The sequence below is a fragment of the Canis aureus genome, chromosome 21 (assembly GCF_053574225.1).
Source record: "Canis aureus isolate CA01 chromosome 21, VMU_Caureus_v.1.0, whole genome shotgun sequence".
NCBI lineage: Eukaryota > Metazoa > Chordata > Mammalia > Carnivora > Canidae > Canis > Canis aureus.
The window spans coordinates 34,376,214-34,398,425 of NC_135631.1; the positions used below are offsets into that span (position 1 = coordinate 34,376,214).

Consider the following 22,212-nt stretch of genomic DNA (forward strand, 5'->3'; position numbering starts at 1 on the left):
TTGTAGATGGCATTTCTCAATGTGTTGAGTATGGGCTAAATGGACATGGTATCTTAATTTCATCTGCTACTTGGTTTTACATTCTAATCCTGTGACTATGTAATATGTAAAACTGGCAAAATTATTTTAGGAACAATAAATACGTTCATTCTCTTGAACTCCTTTTGCTGGGTACGTATCCTCAAGAAATAATTTAAAAAGTAGAAAAAAGGCTGCAAAGTCACACTCCCGGAATAGTAAAAGATTGTGGTCTGAATCTCATGCAGTAGAATAGTTTGAATTTGAATTTATCTGGTGGGTAGAATAGTATCTGAGGTTAAAACAAATATTTTGAAGTGTCTTAGTGTGCATAGTGTTTCATGGGGTAAAGCAAAATTTAAAAAGCCCATGCATATCTTTATTCCCATTATTTATTATAATTATATAATTGCACAAAGGCTATGGAATTAGGGAAATGTTGACATCACTTGAAATAAGGTTGTAGAATTTGGGGTGACAGTGCTCCTGTAATGTCATAATTTTGTTCTTTACATTTGGGATAAGGTGAGGTGGCGAGGGAGAGCACAGGGTGGAAAGGAGAGCAGTTGCTTTTTAATTAGTCCAAGAACATTTATCCTGGAATGCTGATTTCTGTTTACCGTACAGTGTAATTTTTTCCCCTCTTTGGTGACCGTGTATCACAATCTTGCCAAATTGAGGTGTTTGCTTTGGAGTTCTATGTTTGGTTCTCTCCAAAACAGGTCACTGAAATTTGACCTAAACATGTCTTAGAAATTTAAAGGAAAATATAAATTATTCCATAAGCACAGTTACTGGAGACCGTGACCGCCGTGATCTCTGGAAACTTCCAGGTTTGGTGGCTACAGATGTGTTTTGCTGTTCTCCCTTGGTGCGCTCGACTCCAGCTGTAACCACGCAGAGGGGATGTCTCTTCCTGTGGCCTTGGGGTCGGAGGGCACCTGTGCGAGCCAGGTGAGCAGACTGTGTGAGCGGAGGGAGCGAAACTTCCCTTTCTTGGGGGTCAGGCCCTTCCAGTGTCCGAGGCTGCAGGGAGAGGCCCGGCCCCGCTGCAGGGTCTCAGGAGCACGGACGCCGAAGAGAGGGCGCGGGAGGCAGATTTCATGACTTTTATCAAGTGTCCTATGACCTCATTAGAAGAAACATTTCAAAGGGAACATTTGCTGACATGGCTTTTTGCAGATTCATTTATTCCACAAACATTCAGCTGGAGCCTCCCTTGTACCCTGAGGTTCAGATGTAGGGGGGTGTGGAGGAGTCTGGCCTGCTCCCTGCCTCGAGCAGTTTATATAAGAGAGAAGTTTGTCCTGCTGAATTTCAAGGCTCCCTAAAATGCAAGCAGCTTCTTTCTCTTTTTATACTCCCCAAAAAGAAAGCCAAGAGTGCTTTTATTACACTGGTATTCTTAGATATATATATTTCCAGTAGATGTAAATTACATTTCACATAGCCTATATATTTCTAGAAGTAAAACTGGCATAATATCTGTGGGTTTCTTTCCCCCTTGGGGAAAAATATCATTTTTAAAAATAACACTTAGCATGATAGAAAATACAAGGTTGGCATTGTGCCTCTTTGGACAGTAAATTCCTTCCTTTACTTGAGCACAAATACATGGTTACCATGATTTTTATTATTAAAGAGTAATTTTCGTATCTATCAAAGTGAAGCACGTGCTCACACCATCATCCTGCAGTTCCACTCTTAGATACATTCCTAGGGGAAATATGTACATTGCCAGAAGACATGCAGTGGAATGTTCAGGGCGGCAGTATTTTTCATAGCCCCAAGCTAGAAACAACCCAAATGTCCACCAATAGTAAAATGGAAACATAAATTACGGGGCATCTATTACACTGGAATATCACACGGCAGTGAAAACAGTAAGGAAAACCGAAACATACCTTGAGTGAAGGAAGCTAGACGCCAAGTATAGATACTGTTGTCTGATTCCTGATCAGTAAAGTATAAAGCAGGCCAAACTAGTCTATGGTGGTGACGGCATAGAGGTTGCTCTTTTTTGGGGCAGACTCTAGTTCCTGGAAGAGAGCAGAAGGGGGTTTGGGGGGCTGCTAGTTACATGAAGTTTTTTCACCTGTGTGCTGATTACACAGGTGTGTTCAGTTTGTGAAAATTCACTGATCTTGATACTTATTTTTTTGTATGATGTTATATACTTCAATACAAAATTTAAAAATTAACAGCATCAGTTAGCTAGCTGGAAAAATGTGACAGGAAATGGAGCTGTACTCCTAACATTCACGTTCCTTATCTATTATACTGTTTGTGGAAATAAATGAAGATCATACCACCCGCAACAAAAACAGAAGCTGTTTATTCAGGGCTTCCTATAGCAGCCACCATTACTTGGACTTGGCAGAGACTCAAAGGTACGGCAGGGAGTGGGCAAGCATCGTGGAAAAAATCGAAGCTTCGGTTATGCTTGGTTGGAGGATGTTGGCATGGGAAGCCGGAGGTGGGCTGGGAAGAAGGCAGAGATTGGTTTGGGGAGCATAATTAGCTTTCTGTGGTTTGGCCTGAGTTAGAAGCAAGGTAGGGGGCGGGGGAGAGAAGCTTTTAACCAAGTTCTGTTATTTCTGAGGAAGTTGCTGCAGAGTTGTGGTTTGGCCTCCAAGTTGGTTGTTTCAGAAGTTGTGGGTCAGAGTCCTGTTGTCACATACAATCCGAGCAGTCTGTTTGGATATGCAGAAAGAACCATGTGGAAGTGGAATCAGCACGCAGGACACAAGGAAAAGGATACACTCCGTCACAGCCTCACATTTGGTATACTTTGGATCTGACTCTTGATGGCTTATATTTTGGGGGATTAGACCTGTCATCTTTTAGTTCTCCTCAAAGTAATAAGGTATGAGAAAATACCTACTACACTAACCTAAGCCCATACCTACTGAACTAATGTAAGAGGTGGAAAGACAGTTTTTTTATATGAAGGGTGGTCATATCATGTCCAACAGTTGGGACATTCCTTTTCTTGATGGTGAGTTTGTTCAGAAATAGCCATTAAATGCTAACAACCACCCCCCCCCCCCCGCCAAAAAAAAAGTCTGGATTCTATATGACCATATATTTGGGGTAGTGGTTCTTAATCAGGCTGAACATTGAACATGGTACTGTCCCTACCAGCAGACATAGAATCCAATGCAATTGATGGGGTGTGGGGCCCAAGTATTGCTATTTTTCTTTTAAAGATCCTCTAGTAATTGGGGATCCCTGGGTGGCGCAGCGGTTTGGCGCCTGCCTTTGGACCAGGGCGCGATCCTGGAGACCCGGGATCGAATCCCACATCAGGCTCCCGGTGCATGGAGCCTGCTTCTCCCTCTGCCTATGTCTCTGCCTCTTTCTCTCTCTCTGTGACTATCATAAATAAATAAATAAAAGAAAAATTGAAAAAAAAAAAAAAAAAAGATCCTCTAGTAATTTTAATGCGTGGTTAGTGTTAAGATCCACCAGTTTAGAGCGAAGGTTGTAAAATGAATATCTATATCTACATATCTATCTATCTATAAAGTTTGTGTCGTTGTTCATGGTATTGTATGAAATGTTTTACATATCATAAAATTGTCACCAGCATCCTATGAGGTAGTTGCTATGGTTATCTTTCTTTTAAAGATTAAGAAACTGGAACTCCTGGTAGTTAAATAACTTTGCCTATAGCAATTTAATAATTTATCTAAAGTTACACAAGGTACACGAGTCCTTATTTACAGAGAAAGAATCTGACTTAAACTGGAGTCAGGCTATATGTAGCCTTTATCTTACTTAGTATGAGTTTTCAGACAGTTCACGATGTTTGATTACTTACTGGATGCTGGAAATGTTAATATGATATACAGGATATACATCATAGTTCCTTTCTAAAGTTAAAAAAAACGGAAATTCTAAACCATCTGGCCTCAAGATTTTAGGTGAAGGATTATGGACCTGGAATAAGTAGCAAAACAGAAGTAGGTCTAATGAAATCCAGAGGAATCATTCTTAACCACCAGCTCTCATTTTTATTAAGCTGTGCTAATCTAAAGAATTTCCCTTCTTCATTCTAAGAACATGTTTATCAAAAAAACCCCAAACCAGTCCCTATTATGGATACATCTGTAATTTCAGGCTTGAAAGAGGTATTAACAGCTTGATTGTTAAGCCATTCACTAACCTGATGTTTGACTCTGCTCCGTCTTCTCAGAGCTCCAAGGCCATCCTAGAGCCTTGTCCAGAATCACAAGCAAACTGTCAGCTTTGTTGCTTATACAGTGTATTTTCTTTTCCTTTCAGGTCAGTTGCACTTGTATATCTCAGCTCTTTAAGCCCTTTTATTCTTTTCCATGAGTCATTTAAGACCATGACAATAGTTTCAGCTGACTAATCTTTACAATTTTTCCTAGCCTGTGCCACGTTCTTTTAGGCTGAAGGTCTTTAGTTCATTTAGAATTAATAAATTTGTTCTCCCTTTTGATCTGTTTTATTATTTTTTTCAGCTGTTTATATCTTAAGGCTATATTGACATCTATAGCAACATCTTTTAATTTATTGCTCTATATCTAAGGTTTTAAAATAATTATACTTTTAATTATTAACATGGATTTTGAAAAGGTAAAAAGTAACAAGGTAGTATAAATTTGTTCATTTTTGCACAAATAAAATTTTTATGTATTTTATGTATATGTATGTTTACATATGTTTATGTAATATTTTATGTATTTTATGAAATGCAAAATGAGGGCCTTTTAAGACAGGTTTTATATTACAGGTTAAACTCCACACTGTGTCTGGCTTAAATGATCCTTCGTTTAGAAGGAATGTTGAATATATTCAGTACATAATAAAGTATATAAAAACACACTATTTGGGGTTTAGTTGAGGAGTACAAAATACTGAGATACTTTCCAGGTCTATGGTAACAGAATTAAGCCTCTGAATCCTATATTTCTTCTTCCTTTAAGATATTAAGTGCTTTTTTTTTTTGGTCAATGGATCTGTTGTAATTTGTAATATAACTGATGATTGAGTGCACTCCTTCCTCGTCTGTACTCAGGAAGCCTACTCTGTTGGTCCTGTAGCTCAATTGCTTTTTAATCGATCCCTCTGAAGAACCAATATGCTAGCAGGATGACAGAGTGTCTCAAAGCCTGCACACCTGCCTGAGAAGTTAAATCAGTTCTTCCTTTCAATGAAAAGAATGGACAATAGGAAAAACAGTCATCTCAGAAAGGAGGCCAAGGCAATACTCGCTTACATCATCATGCAGCTCAATCTCTCTCTTGAAGGGTTTTGTGAGGACAAATGAGAAAATGAAATGCCTAGCAGAGTGAGTCAGCCCTCAATAAATGACGCGGCTGTGGTCATGTTGGTGATAGTATTTTGAGCTATTAGCACCTCTGTGAGTCAACGAGAATCAATGCATCTTTGACTTAAGAAAGTTATTTGGCCATAAGTGAGACTGTTATTCACCTTTGCTTTTGCAGAAGATGTTGGAGAAGAACTGAATGCCTAGTAAATGAACTCAATCACCTGTGACACATTAAAGAAATAATAACTTCGTATTTGGTATGAAAACAACATTAAAGTAGAATTATGTTGGGTTTTCTAACATATATTTTACGTTTTGTAATTGGTTTTATTTTGATCGATATGTGAATGATAATTTGCATAGCATTTAGTTTCTTTATAGACGTGAGTCCTAATCCAGTTCTACATTTGCATGGAAGGCCTTAATTAATATGCGTACATGCTCAATTAAACAGCCATTTTAAAGGACCCTCAATGTAAAAGAAAATAAGAATCAGAAAGAGCACATCTGTTTACTAAACAGTGGTAAAGCCAACAGTTTAAAAGCTGTCCTCTGATAGGGGAAGGGTTGACATTCCTTTTTGTAGGATGACTGTTTTCCCAAAGGAAAGGCTTGATTGCATGTCTTCTGTGCTCTTCCATATATAAGTCCATATGTGTATGCGTGCCTGCGTACAAGATATACAGATATAAAATATCAACTCTTGTGTAACAATCATAGTGAATAGTCTTTTCCAAAACCTCTTTTAAGTCATGGATTGCCTTGAAAGATTGGTGTGGGATAGGGAACCTTTCAGAGGAAAATGGATATATAAATACATACACAAAATTTTATGAATGGTTTTTAGAAATTGATGGAAGCCCTGAATCTAATTCTGGTATGTGGCTCATGAATCTCTGAGTCAGCACTGTTCTTCAGTCACCTTGAGTTAAGGGAAATCTAAGCAATTTGTTTAATTTTATAATGAGTTTATTAAAGTTCAGAGTAGGTAAGTCAATCCAGCTACTTTATTTCAGGGGTGGAAAAGGCTTACTTGGTAATTCTTTGGCATTTTCTTCCCTTATTTCCCAGCCATGTCCACAGTGATTTAATTCCATAACCAGCGGAGTCTGTAGCATGTGTTCAGTGTTACATAAACACTTCTGTTCATAATTCTTACTGTTCCTTCCATTATTTCTGTCTGCTTATTTTCTACATTTAACTCACTTTCTCGGCAAAGTAACAAGGGCACTTAGACAATGTAAAATGTAGACATGAGAAAATAGGAAAAGCTAAGTGAGAAAGGGAACAATTTTTGTGTAATTCTCAGTATTAACTTTTTGTCATGATTATCAGTAGTTGATGTGTTTTTACATTGGACTGTTGTATCAAACGTAAATTTTGCATCCCCTTAGTGATCAAGTTTATTTTCCAACAGTGGGACATTCTGACTTAGGTCTTGAATTTCATATCCAAATCGAAGCAGAAACTTCATCTGTCATGACATTGCACATTTTAGCTTTGCCGAGGGGAAGACCTAGATGCCACACGGAGAGAAATGTGGCCTGGGGACGAGTAAACAGCCACTACATGATTGATGAACAGGAGCAGTTCACACAGTTTCTGTTAAGACAGGGAGCTACATCTCCTCAGCCCTATGTGAACTCTCAAGTGTGGGCTGACTGAGAAATAGGTCCTGTCTTATTTCTTACCCTCCCTAACATGACAGGAAAAAATGCTCTTTGAATTGTAACAAATCATTGGACACCTAGTAACAGTAGATCAAAATGATTTTATGAACCCTACAAGAGAATGAATGTTGTGAGGAGACCAGAGTATTTTTGTTGTGAAGTTCGTTTTGGAAATTAGTGTGTGACTGAGATCGTCTCTGGAGCTGGCATGCCGGGATTCAAAACTAGACTCTGTTGCTTACTGCTGCCTTGGGTTGGTTACGTAACTGGCTGAACCCTGGCTTTTTCATCTGCCAGATGGGGACGAGGAGTATACCTATATTTTATGTTTTGTGTGAAGACCAAATGAGTTAATGCCTGTGGATAGTAAATAAGCGCCCAATTAATACAAGCAGTTCTTATTTTTAAATTTAAGGTAATGAAAAATGTTTCTCCATGATTTTATAATTCTGCTGCAATGCTACCTAGAAGCTTTAGAAATTATTACCAGTAATGTATTCACTTAGTGAATATTTTCGAGGGCTCACTATGTGCCAGGCACTGCTCTAGGTCCTGGGCAAATAGCAATGAAGGAAACATGGGTGGGATGGGGCTGAGGGAGGCTGCTAACAGGGCTGATAAGGGCACTTGGGAGCAGACAGTTGAAGTCAAGTATGAGAAGGGAACAGATGAGAGCTCCAGGCGGTGGGTTTTCAGGTAGAGCAAGGCTCCAAAGCCAGAGTGTGCTTGACATGTTCAGGGAACTGCTTGGAGACCAGTGGTAGGAATGTCAGACAGAGATGAGATTGGTGGTGGTGGTGGGGGGTGCATGTCATGTCGCCTTCACGGGTGGGGGGAAGTGAAACCACCGGTGGAGCAACAGAGTGACGAATCTGATTTACGTTGTGAGAGGCCTCACTGTGGTTACTGCGTGGAGCATAGGGGGCATGCATGGAATCAGGAAGGTTATTTTGGAATTATTGCAGTGATTTAAGCTAGAAAGGGTGGCGTTTGGGGCTAGCCTGAGGGTGGGTGAAGGTGTAGAAAAAGGCCCAATAATATATTAAATACCTACTGTAGCCAGAAGCTTTACATATATATTGTTGAGTCCACCCAACAGCCCTGAAAGGGAACTATTATTGCCACTTAGAGGGATGTTTTGCCCAAGGTCGTTGCAGGTGAAATGGAAAAAGAGCATGATGCTCTTCTCCTCTTCTGTTGCTGAAAGTAAAAGACGAACAGAAAAAAGGACAGGTACAGTACATCAGTCATTATCCGGTTAAGTTTAAACTTTCTTTTTGCACACCTACTATAAATTCCTGCCCGGTGGGTACCTTGGGGGCAGGAGGCGGGGGTGGGTTGTAGGGGTGAGAGATTGAGGAGAATCTCCAAGAGGTCCTGGAGTAGGTTTAGGGGTTTTTGTTTTTGCTTTTTCCTCCTCCTCTGTGCTTCCTTCTGTCCCTCTGCTGAGGCTTTGGAGTTTTTAATGTTTTGAGATCCAAGTCATTGAAAATAAAAGAACCCGCCCCCCCACCCCCAAAAAAAGGAAAATACAAAACTTATTTTGGAACAAGATGAACAGTAATTTAGCATTTTAAGATAAAGCACTAGAAGGGAAAGTACAAAACCAAAAAGTAACAAAAGCAAAAAACCCTGAAACAACTTTTAACTTTTAATTGGGTAGGTATTTATTGAATAAATAATCACTACAATTATGTAATACCTAGTATGTGGCAGGAACTATATTGGATACTTGGGATAAACAATGACTAAGATGTACCTACCCTCAAGAGTTTAGCTGTATAATACATAATAATAGCCTAGATCCAAGCAAAAGATAAAGTTTCTATCCTAAGTTAGAAGGTGGGAAATAAAGCGGTTATGTGACTTGAGGGTGACAGGAAAATCTTCAAGCAGGAGAGAGCGTTGGTGATAGGTCATTGTCTGTCGGACACAACTGAACAGTGCACTTGACCGTGGAGTGTAGAATGTCTTCTTCTTCATTATGGAGAGCCGTACAAATGCAGTCGCGGGGCCATCCAGGTGCAGGCAGAAGTGTGTATGAACCCGTGAGCGGTGTTGGGCCCCTGCCTCTGGCCCCCAGATCTCTCCCGACCGTGGATCACATTAGCTTCTGGTCAGCCTTCTCCAGGGGGGCCGTGAAGAGGGCCCCTCCCTGGCCCAGCGCTGCCTGCCTCCCTGTGCAGCACTAACTCCTCGGCCGATCCACTTCCTATGGTCTTGAATTTGAGCTGCATCTTTGGGCTGCTGCTTTTCATTTCGCAAGCACATGGTCTGATCTCTTCCCATCCCCCGTCAGAGTCCTCATTTTGCTCACTTTTTAATGATATTCTTCTAGCACCTAAAGAAGTGGTCTTAACTTTGCAGTGGAGGTTGGGACTCCTCACATCCTGGTCAAACAAACCCATGCATTATAGTCGATTAAAAGGAATCTCTTATTTTCATTTCATTGCATCTGGCAGGTGTTCATCATCCCAAACTGCTCAGCTTTCAGACTACAGGAGGTTTTTTTTTTTTTTTTTTTTTTTTTAATCAAAATCATGGCTATTTACTTTAAAAGTACCATTATATAAAATATTCTGTAACTTGTGTTGAAGCCACTTTGACATACCACTAGAAGTCGTAGTAAATTAATCTTGTAACAGTGAACTGATTTAACAACAGTTAGTTGCTTCACTCTGCGGTTGGAAATCTTAGGCCATGTGGTAGCTAAAATAGAATTCTTGAGAACCTCTTGTAGAAAAACTATTAGGAGTGAGTCATCTGTAATATTCAATACTAGAGGATAATATTTATTTGATATGTCTATAATGCAGCAGTGTTTTAGAAATTGTCTGTTATTAAAATTCTTAAATGCATTGGTTCTCAGAGTATGTTCCAAAGACATCTGGAAGTCTCAGAACCCTTTCTGAGGGTCTGCAAGGTACAAATCGTACATAGATAAAGGATACATTCCATGTGCAAGACAGACCAAAAGGATTTAATTTAACAGAGAATGAAAACTTCATTGGTAGGATTTCGGATTCCACTGACGGTACTAATCTTTAAGAAACTAAGAAACAGTTGTTCAATTTGGGTGCAGTTATCACAAAATATTAACCACCATTATCAGTAAAGACTTTAAAATATTCCTTTGTTTTCAAAATACATACTTCTTCCATTCTTCTCACTGTTTTAAAAAGTAGTCATTTTTCATTAAAAATATATCCTTAAATTAATAGAATTATTATTATTATTATTAAATGAAGGAATAGATAATGATTTAAAAATTTTTCACTTTAATTTCAATTATGGTAAATATTAATGGATATAACCCAAATGTACAAAACCTTTTTGGGGTTCTCGATAATTTTTAAGAGTGTAAAGAGGTCATGAGACCAAAACATTTGAGAAATAACTGATACAAAAATATTGTTGTCCATGACATAAAGATGTGCACTGCCTTCAACAAAATACAATAAAGATTCTTTTAAATCTAGTAGGCTGCTCATTTTTTAAAGTAGTTTCACATTGATATTCTAATACAAAATCTGCATCTTACGGATTTTTACAGCAATTAGTGTCACTCTCTTGATTTTTCTCAGACCTGTAATATGAAGTTCTCAAAAGAATTTTCTTTCCATACTCCTCTGTGTATTGATAAGACAACACAAGCCAGGAACTCAGTGTAGGTTTTTAACAGATGCTGACAAGACTAAAGGCGTGCTCAGTGATCTCTGTTGTGGAGTGGAAACAAAGTTTTGTCACTCCTAATTTTATTGTTATGGACTGGGTTTTTGTTTCCCCTCAAATTCATCTATTGAAACTCTGACCCTCAATGTGTTGGTATTTGCGGGTGGGGCTTTCAGGAGGTAGTTTGGGTTAGAGGAGGTCATGAGGATAGAGCCTTCTTGATGGTATTAATGCCCTTAGAGAAAGAGTAGGATCCATGGAATCTAGAAAAGGCCATGTGATGACATAACCAGACAGGGCCTTCACTAAGAACCCAACCAGGATGGCACCCTGATCTCAAACTGCTAGACTTCCAGACTTTAAATTTGTTGTTTCAACCACCCAGTCTGTGATGATTTATAGTAAGTAGTAGTCCAAGATGACCCATATACTTATGCAGACCTTTCACTTAAGATTGACTTCTGCCATTCTCAAAGCCATGCTTTGTATTTTTTTTTTGAGATTTCATTTATTGATTGATTTAGAGAGAAAGAGAGAGAGAGAGAGTGAGAGTGCGAGCACGTGGGCAGGAAGAAGAGAAGGAGGGAGAGGGAGAAGGAGAGAATCTCAAGCAGACTCCCTGCTGAGCATGGAGCCAGATGTGGGGGCTTCGTCTCACAACCCTGAGACCATGACCTGAGTTGAAACCAAGAGTCAGACGCTTAACTGACTGAGCCACCCAGGAATCCCCCATGCTTTCTATTTTTAAAGAAGAAGCCAGTTAACAAACCTACAATAATCTTTATGTCATGACAAGGAAAAATTGTAATCATTTCATAAAGATTCTATATATGAAAATAAAAGATTCAACATTGTGCATTTTCTTCAATGTCTAAAGTATTTTTGCATGGATATTCTGTTCTTTGGTAGGTACCTTTAATATTGATTTTTTAAATCTTTATATCAGAATGAGATAAAATTAAATCATAAGTCATAGATGAGAAAGTTGCTCAGTATTTTTGTAACTAAAATGCAGTTGGAATATAAGGATCAGGTTTGTAATTTTTGTTTAAGTGTAAATAGATTTAAAGTTACTCTTAACTTTTATGACAGTTTTTTCGTTTATAAAATTTTACAGTGGGAAAAACTATGAAAGCACATGTTTTTTTAATCCAAAGAAAATGACTTTCCTTGAAAATATTTCTAAAATATAAAATGTAACATCACCTAGTATTACATCACTTTTAGCTACTTTTCTTTGTTTAAAAATAAATACAATAGGTAGTGGGAAATCTTTTAATTGTTATACATTAAAAGTCACATATTAATAGCAAAAATATTGAATAGCTCAAAATGTATGACTGTCGGTTGCTATTGGAAACATAATTGCAGACATGGAAGGGATCATGATGCCTTCATTTAAGTCATAGAAATTGAAAAACATCAGTACATATTCTCATAAATACATGTACTCTTTTCTAAGTTAAAAATATTTATAAAATAATCTTGTGAAGTATGCTATATTATATTATGATGGTCAGTGATAAAGCTGTCAGTTACTTTTTTCAAAATCATAAACATTTGACCTATATTACTTTTATCCATATGATTATACATTCTGTAGATCTTTGTCTTACAAGACTTTGCCTTCAAAAACACTTCTCACATTTTTTTTAGATACTTATTAGGCAGCTACCTCAAACAATTGTCAAGTTCCTTATGTTATACCATTGTGATTTTACAAGTGAATACATTTCAAAAACATCTTTGATAAATGTTTAAAATTTACAATTAATTATCCACACCAGGATAGGAAGGAAAAGGAGCTGACCTGAAATGGAGGATTCCATGGAGACCATTTAGGCAAAACTTGGCTACCCATGCTCCTTTCTTCTATTTATAAGCTGATTTCTTTACTTTGATGATACAGAAATGTTTTTAAAAAAGCAATTCAAAATATGTAACTGTTCCAGATTCCAGTTGGCTCATGGCATTACTTAAACCGGCTGAACTGCTTGACATTTCTTGAGAAAAATAGATTACTTTCTACCAAAAGCAAGTATACATATGAGACCAAGCTAGACGTGTGTTGTGACTATTTCTCAGCCACTGTGGAGAAAATGAAATAAATAGGTGTTGTCCATATTGACACTGATGATGATGATGATGATGATGACGACGACACTAGTGGTGAAGAAAGAGCTAGAAAAGTTTTCAGAAGGAAAGATTAGCTGGTGGTATTTTTGCCCCTGAAACTTCTGAATTTTAGTAGCTTTGAAATTTATTTTTGCTTTTCCTCTATTAGAAATTAATGAGATGGACATCTGGTCACTCTCATGATAAAAATATTATTTTTCTGTGTGTATGTGTGTGAAACCTCACCATAACTTGGCAGATCTTGCTTGTGGCAATAATATAATAGCTGCAGTAGAACTACTGCAATTGCATCTGTATCTGAAATGTGATTTCCTGCCTCTGTTTTATTTTTTTGAATAGTTTCTTAGTTGAATTTGGAAATGTATCTAATTTATTTAAATCTGGCAATGCAAGTTCTTTGTCAAAGACATAGTCTTTTTCCTGATATTTAAAAAACAAAACAAGAAAATAGATGTAACAGATGTAAATGTAATGTGGAGTACAAATCTTGGTTTCTACTTGCTCTGATTAGCTTCCTAGTTTAGATGTTATAGCTTCAGAATGCTGTCACCTTGTGAGTGTGACTTGCGATTAATTCAAAGTATATTGTTTAAAGGGGTCAGAGAAGAGGTGGTTGAGAGGAGTAAATTAAAAATCACTCACAAGCTAGGCCAGTCAGATGGGTGTTATGAATAAAAGAATGTGAGCTTCTGTCGTTAATGGAGAAAGTCAGACATTATGAAGAGAAGGGAAATCACACTTTATATAGGAAGTGACTATGAGCTTTCTCTTGTCTCTCTGTCCCCCATTGCTTCTTCTTTTCCCCACCACTCTTTCTTCCTTCCTTAAGTTTCAGCTGTGTAAACTTTCAGTGATAATCATTTAGGTTTATAGCCAGTTTGAAGATGAAGAGGTTTTAAGTCCATTGCTGGTTTTTTCTGTTTTGTTTTTGTTTTTTTTTAGAAAAGAGTGCAGTGAGCCAGCAGTGTTGGGGAAAAAGGGAGAGAGAGTGCAAGAGAATCTTAAGCAGGCTCTGTGCTGAGCATGAAGCCTAATGCAGAGCTGGATCTCAAGACTCTGAGATCATGACCTGAGTCAAAATCAAGAGTTGGATGCTTAACCAGCCAAGCTACCCAGGCACCCCATTTAGTTGCCTTTTTACGGACATTTTTTGCTATTTGGGACATTATCTCCTTTTGTTTACTTTTGGATTCATTGTACTCTCCTTACTTGATTTTGCCAGGATCTAGTCTTTGCATAGCTAAAATATTTGAGAAAATTCAAACCATTCTTAGGAGTAAATTGTCTTATTGTGATGCTTTAAGTTCCAGGATGTTTCATAGAAGGAAGAATAAATCAGTAGCTTAATTTTCTGAAAGCAAAGTTTAGAATATTTACTATGAAATATCTCATGAATATGTAGCAAACCAAATTGATTTTGATAAACTGCTTCATATTCTAGTGTTATTAGTCTGTCTAAAATATTTGCTTTGTGTGCTGAGAAATTTAAACAATATAAGGAATATTTGGAAACAAAAAGAGGCGTGAATGTCAGGAGGATAAAAGGAAAAAAAAGAAGCTATTACTTTTAAAATATGCTGGGGAAAAAATCAATACAGAAGTGCTTTGCAGTGACTTGCCTATGTTCAAGACAAGAAATAGTTTGCTGACCTCCATTTTGGTGGATTCTCACTGTGGTTTCCTTCTGACTTTTCTATTAGATTATTCTAGACCTGAGAACCTCTCCTCAGATTGGTCCGGAGCTGACCTACTGTTTATGAAAAATTATTTCAACCACAGCGCTCATTTGAGATGCTTTAAAAAATGCCCTTGCCTATCTCCAAGCCTCTATATGTGGTATGAATAAGTATATTTGAAGCTCTGTAACTCGATAGCATAGAAAGGTCTACTTTAAACATTTAAAAAAATTTTTTTTAAAGATTTTATTTGAGAGAGAGAGAGAGAGCACACAAGCAGGGGGTGAGGTAGAGGGAGAGGGACAACCAGACTCCCCACTGAGCAGAGAGTCCTATGTGGGGCTTGATTGCAGGACCCTGATTCATGACCTGAGCCAAAGGCAGACACAGCCTACTGAGCCACCCAGGTGCCCCAAAAGGTCTGCTTTTGAAGACCACAATATAACATCTCTTCATCTTGAGGACAGTACGTACTGAAGAATGAAGAGCCATAGTTTTGTAATTGGACAGCATGGCCAAGTAACCTACAATTTATGTGAAAAAGTGCTTTATTAAGCTGAAAAATCTCAGTTTGAAGCAAAATGGCTTTTGACTAATTTCTATTAAAGGCACAATTAAGATTTATTGTTTGCTATTTTTATGTTAGATTAAATTGGACACAGGACATGTTTATCTTGTACAGAATTTTTCATGATGTACCAGAGAAAATGTAACTGATTCTAAGGAAAAAATGCAAAAATTTTAGTGATATTGATGAGAAAAACATTTTTTAAATATTTATTTATTTATTTATTTTAGAGAGTGAGAGCGTGAGAAGGAGGGATAGAGGGAGAGGGTGAGAGAATCTCAAGCAGACTCTCTTCTGAGCATGGAACCTGACATGGGGCTTGAAATCATGACCCTAGATCATTACCTGAGTTGAAATCAAGTGGGATACTTAATTGACTGCACCGCTCAGGTGCCCCCCAGAAAAACATTTTTAGGTAAAGGAAATTCTGGATTTTAGTGTTTTAAGAAAATGGTTGCTGTCAGATTTTGGCATAAAAGAACAACTCATGGTGAAGAAGAAATATAATGTTAATTAAAAGATTGTGGCATTGGATTTTAAAGGAGTATTAATCAATTAATCAAAATTATTTTAAATGCTTACTACCTAGGACACACTGAATAAATTAAAAAGTTTACCAGTGATTTTTAAAACAGTTATAAGAGATTGTACATGAATTATAGTACACATTAATTATATTTTATGTTGAATTAATATGTATCATTTATTGCTAAAACATTCTGAGAAACTTGTATTTCTTTTCACAGAAAATAAAATGTAAGTACTGGGGCTCAGATTCTTGATGTATTTGGAACAAAATTGTGAGAAATTTTGCTTGCTACTATGATTCTAATACACATGTAACTACTTTTTTTTTTTCCATGTACTTTTTATAAAAGCTTCCTTTAAATTCATTGTTCTTTGGAATGCTGACTTAAGTGATCTTTCTTTCTGATATTTCCCTGAAAGGAAGAAGAGACTGTTGAATAAAGCTGGAATTACACATTCTATTGTTTAAATTACTTCATAGTGGTTAAATCCTTTGGAAGTTTATGGATGCTTTTTAGCTTATTAAGTTATTATTATTATTTTAAAGATTTTCTTTTTAAGTGATCTCTACACTCACTGTGGGGCTCAAACCCATGACCCTGAGATCAAGAAGCACATGCTTTACTGACCGAGCCAGAGCCAGCCAGGTGCCCCTCGCTTACTAGATTATTAAGACCCTAAGAGTTAATTGGTTTTTTGATATTAACTTGTTATAAGGAATAATTTTGATGCATTGTGACCAGAAACCACTGTGAGTACCCTGTATTTGCTGCAATCATTTATGCTGTTTTTCATTTTAGTGGGTGTGTCAACTGTACTTGTTAGAGATTTTTTTTTTCTTGTAATCTCTACCTCCAGTATGAGGCTTGAACTCATAAGATTAAGAGTCACGTGCTCTACTGACTGAGCCAACCAGGTGCCCCTCATTTTTATAGATTATAGATTATTTTCTGACTTCTGATGATCTAGTTTCGTTCCAGACTCCTTTAACTTGCAGACTGGGCACCATGTGCTTTTTTGCCCCACTTACATCCTCACTTAGGGGAAAAAGAAATCCTCACTTAGAACCTCTCCTTGAGGACTGAGGATCTTATTCTCTGAGCTGCTGAGAGATTTGACAGTGGTGGCACACAGCCCAAGAAAGCCACCTTGCCCAAGTCTAGACCTCTCTAGGGAGACAGTTTGCGTAAGTGGGTGACGAGAGGGTAAATACAGCATGCAAGAGGCATGCTGCCCATTGAGTTCTGTCGTGAACAGAAGGACGTTACCTTACCGATGATCTGGTGGTAGCAGGCTTTCTCGGAGGAGATCCGTTAGTTTCCTTTCCAAACGTGAGAAAGAGGAGAAGAGGCCAACAGGTACATACACACAACAGCGCAGGCCAGTTGGAAGTCAAACAAACAAACAAAAACAAAAACAAAAAACATGGGTCATGTACAGAACTTCCAGCAGCTCAGCATGATGAGTCAGCAGGAGCAAGTAGAGGATGACAAGAGATAAGGACAGAAGAGCAGGGCATGGCAGGGTAATTAAAATTCATATATGTCAACACAGTGAAAGTGCACTTCGCCTGTAAGCAGGAAGGTGACATGATCAAATTTTAGATGTGTAAGTTTTAGAGGCATATTCTTCTATAATTTTAATTGTGAGCAGGTTTTGTTTTGTGTTTGGTTTTTAATGAGCTTAGATTTCAAATCTGCCAAGTGGTTTAAAGTGAAAGAATAGAGTTTTCTAGAAGTACAACCAGCTGAGGAGGGAGAGACGTTTCTTCTGTGTTATTTGGAGATACAAAATGGCCCCTCGATATGTAGCCATATGCATTATACCCAAGGGATTTTGCAGTCTGTCAACCTAAAAGGGACTGGCTCCTCAAGAGTTTCTGTATGAGTTTGTGTGTGTAGATACATGTTTTGAAGAGCTCTACAGTTTTCTAAAGCATTATTTGTTTTTTAGTAAGACAGTCTAGAATGTTGTTTAAGAAGCTGAACCTTGGGGCATCTGGCTTGCTCAGTCAGTAGAACATGTGAATCTCGATCTCAAGGTCGTATGTTCGAGCCCCACATTGGTCATGGAGCATACTTCAAAAAGTTAAAAAAAAAGAACTACTAGGTGGCCCAATTAGTTAAGCATCTGCCTTCGGCTCAGTCATAAACCTGGGGTCCTGGATTGAGCCCCACATCAGGCTCCCTGCTCAGCAGGGTGTCTGCTTCTCCCTCTCCCTCTGACCCTCCCCTCCCCTTGTGCTCTCTTTTGCTCACTCTCTCAAATAAACAAACACAATCTTAAAATTGTGTTTTGTACCCAGACCTACATGTCTTAAATCCCGAATCTACCACATACTTGCTCTGAGACCTTAAATCTACCAAAATAATTCCTGTGTCTTTATGGGAATAATAATGACATATTAGGTGAGAATGTTTCAATTCTATGTGATATAAACCAAAACAGGTTTCAAAAATAGAAAGGAAGGAAAGAAGAAAGACAGAAGAAAGAAAGAAGGAAGGAAGGAAGGAAGGAAGGAAGGAAGGAAGGAAGGAAGGAAGGAAGGAAGGAAAGAAAAGAAAGAAAGGAAGGAAGGAAGGAAGGAAGGAAGGAAGGAAGGAAGGAAGGAAGGAAGGAAGGAAGGAAGAAAGAAAGAAAGAAAGAAAGAAAGAAAGAAAGAAAGAAAGAAAGAAAGAAAGAAAGATGATAGATAGATATTGGCACACTAACTTTGAATTGTGCCAATCCAAAATCCAGAGGCCCTAATGGATGCAAGAGTTCCAGTGATGTCATCAGAACCTTGGCTCTGCTTGAATTTGTGAAGGCTTCATTCCCAGGCAGACCCCCCCTACTTTGAACAGAAGATGGCACCCAGCAACTCTAGGCATATGTTCCACAAATTTAGCAATTGTGGAAAAAATATGAAGTGTCTCTCATCCAATGGTTCAGTGTAAGTGCTGGCCTGAGTCTTATCATCATCTCTCCTTGTAGCATTTTCATATAAAATTTGAATATATTAGAATTTCAAATAAGCAATGAATCATTTTATTTTTAATTGTGACTTAAACATTGCATAGAATGTGCTTACACCAAGAAATGATTTGTTGTGTATGTGAAATTAAAATTGAACTGGTTTTCCTGTATTTTTATTTGGTAGTGATAGACACTCTTCTTGGGACCCTTGTCTTTTCCTGTGCCCCTCAGTCTGATCAGTATGATGGTGAGTCCACTAGGCCTGGTCACAGCCCTTATTAGCTAACACCTCCCCCTGCAACAAAGCAAATGGATTGAGAAAGGGGGAGAAGTAGTCCCACAACAAAAATTGAGATGCTGTTATCAAAGAAGAGATGCTGTGCAGAGAGCAAACAAAAACATATAACCCAATAAAAATGGTTTCTAATAGAACTTCAGTGAAGATCATGTCACATGGATAATTCTTTGAAAGCTCTTAGCACAACACCTGGCGCATAGAAATCTTAGTAAATGTTTTCTGCTGTATGTATTATTACTATTCTACTGATTCTAAGACATAAGTAATTCCTCCATTCTTTATGTGAACAGGTACTGGGTAATTCTATATTATTTCATAATTTTCATGTAGGAATAAAGGAAAGAATAGGAGAATGGTGAGAGAATTCTGTTGAAAATCTTCATGTGTTGGACTTTTCCCTCTCCCTAAATGTAATTTTTCCTAGGAATGGAAGAAATTGCTAGCTCAAAGGGAAAGGACATTTTACGTCCCCAGATAATTTATGCTGAGCTGGCTCTTAATGATAGTTCTGCAGAAATCCATGTTTCCAACCACAAATGCTGGTTGTCTCCTTTCTACTCGGAGACTCAGCTATATTTCTTGTAACCTCTGCACTTACCCATGTAGGAATCCAAACTCTGTCTCCAATGTGCAGCTTGTATGATCTCTTTACTACCAAAGTCATAAGTGAAGGTTAAAAACTACTACTTCTGTAGGTCTGCAGCCCAGGAGAGACATTCTCAATACCACCCAACAGCAAAAGAGGTCTCATCTTCCAGATTGTTCAGGAGACGAGACAGTTCAATGTTATTACTATTTACCCAGAGCTCTTTATTTCTTTTATGGTAACTTCCACCAGTATGTCTATGGTCTTCTGATGTCAACCAGTCCTCGTAGGCAATCCACACAATAACATGGAGAGTACATTAGAGGTCTTTCTTTGGAAAGAGGATCCAACTATCCAACTAAACCTAATATTAGAGAAAAACCAGGGTTGTGAAGTTGCTCAAATGACCTTTTGAGGAGGAAAAATGAAGACTCTAATCATTCTAACTGATCAAATTGATTTACTTTTCATGAAGGGTGTGGTTCAAAGAACTGTTCTCCCCACTTATTGCTTACTCCAGTTGTTCTTTTTGTTCAGAAAACCAAAGATAAAATTTAACTACGATTTCACTTATTGTATTTATGTATTTATTTATTACGGACAGGTCAAGGAAGAATAGTTCTACTGATGCTTAGCTTTGTCTGTTAAAGATAAAACTGGAAGTAAAAAGTCCCCCTAACAAGACCTAACTGGAACCACACTGGGGAGGTGTATTTACACCTTAACTCTGCATTCTGGGTACATGCAGGGGGCCAGCCAAGAAGATCTCCTGACTTGCTTTGCACGTCCCTCTAAAAAGGAATAGAAATTTATCTCTTTAAAGTAAATTGTTAAATATCTAAAGTTCAGACAACAGTTACTGTCTTAATCTAATGTTCTTTTTTTTTAAATTATTTAATCTAATGTTCTTTTAACTAAAAAATCTCAGTCCTACCAAGATCATCTTTTTCTCAATCTCTACTTAAGTAATTACACAAGTTCTTTGAACTCAGCTTCTTTGAAAATTAACGATAAACAGATACATACATATATACATTAATGTATTTAGAAAATTAATTCCATCATCCCCGAATATTTAGGCTCTTCTTATCCCATACTGTGGTAAAATAACTGCATTTATGTGGAAGAGGAAACCTATGTGCAGCATTGTTATTACTCTGTATTGCATTTCTTTAATCATCATTCTCTGCAAGAATAGGTATGTGCTGTGTGATGAGGTGCCTCACATTATGTGGCTAATGTATGAGAAGCGCATTATTAGTACCTATAATAGTGATAATGTCCATTTATACAGCACTTTGGGTGTGATAGACATCGAGCTTAGCATCTGACAAACATTAACTCATTTAAATCTTGTATGCATCTTAGCTAGCCATTGCTAGAGAGGGAAAAGTGCACTGCATTTTTTTTTTAAGTTAGGGAAGCCTGGAGGATACTGATATGCTAAGGGGAAAAGGTCTGTGGATAGGTAGACAGAGAGAAAACAAACAATAACAATCCCAAGGAGGCTGCTGGGCACAGGTGAAGAGAGACAGATTCATCTCAGAGGAAACTTCCTCTGAGATAAAGGGAGAGGAAAGGATGGAAGCAAATGCGGATAAATTTAAAGGCAAACAGTACTGTGAGTTTGGTTGATTATGATTATGTATCATCTTAGTTTGGACAGCTGTACCAAAATACCGCACCGCGTGGCTAATGAACAACAGAAATTTATTTTTCACAGTTCTGAAGTCTGGAAGTCTGAGATCAGGATGCCAGCATGGTTGGGTTCTGGTAAGAGCTCTTTTCCAGGTTCCCTGCAGCCAACTTCTTTTGTCCTTACAAAGTGGAAAATAAGCAGGACAGCTCTCTGGGGGTTTCTTTTATAAGAGCAGTAATCCCATTCATGGTGACTCCCACCTTCCTGAGCTAATTACCTCCCAAAGGCCCCAAGTCAAATACCATATAATCTGAAGGATTTCAGTATGAATTTTTGGGGGGACACAAACATTCAGTCCCCATCATGTACCAGTTTATAAAATGGTATAGATGCAGACAAGATAAGAGGTTGTGGTGATCCAAGACTGAGAAATTTCTGGAAAGCTGGAGCAGAAAGGCAAGGGAAGTTTCCACACTGAACACTAATCTCATTACTGTTTGGTTGATACATACATATAGAACAATTATATGTGCCAGCTTCGTGTAAGGCATTAAAAGGGTCACAAAAGAATATAAGAATTAATCTCTGCTCTGAGAAGCTCACAGTCTCATTGAGGAGATAAAAGCATATAGACAAGGACAACACAAGGAAATTAGTAGTTAATATTACAATGGATGCTATTGATAATTTACATGTTTGGAGATCAGAGTAATGATGGGGAAAAACTAGTTTCACTAATGTTCTTTAAATCTGACATGCCATTGATTGTAGGATGGGATAATATTGCATTAAAAAAAAAAAAAGGTCTATAAGCTAGGACTCGTCATCCATTATAAGACCCACCCAGGTTGGGATCCCTGGGTGGCGCAGCGGTTTGGCGCCTGCCTTTGGCCCAGGGCGCGATCCTGGAGACCCGGAATCGAATCCCACATTGGGCTCCTGGTGCATGGAGCCTGCTTCTCCCTCTGCCTGTGTCTCTGCCTCTCTCTCTCTCTCTCTGTGTGACTATCATAAATAAATAAAAATTAAAAAAAAAAAAGACCCACCCAGGTTATATAGATGTTAACATGGGCAAAAAATGTATCTGTCCTAGACAATAGATACAATGAATGAGGAACACTTCAAACTAAATTGGAGTTAAAGCTTCAAACCATTGCATATCTA

The 22,212-nt window shown here is 37.9% G+C and overlaps 1 protein-coding gene and 1 long non-coding RNA gene across 10 annotated transcripts in view; one reads left to right on the top strand and one right to left on the bottom strand.

The window, feature by feature from the left end:
* Positions 1 to 22,212, top strand: part of CACNA2D1 (calcium voltage-gated channel auxiliary subunit alpha2delta 1) — a 475,096-nt gene that overhangs the window by 185,688 nt on the left and 267,196 nt on the right. The window lies entirely within an intron of this gene.
* On the bottom strand, positions 463 to 4,314 carry LOC144293464 (uncharacterized). Of its 2 annotated transcripts, none has more exons than XR_013360691.1 (3): positions 4,187 to 4,314; positions 1,923 to 2,057; positions 463 to 1,140 (listed from the first exon to the last, which is right to left on the bottom strand). It is a non-coding gene; the product is annotated as an uncharacterized LOC144293464 (long non-coding RNA). The 2 variants fall into 2 exon arrangements; XR_013360690.1 differs by having other exon boundaries at positions 463 to 1,147.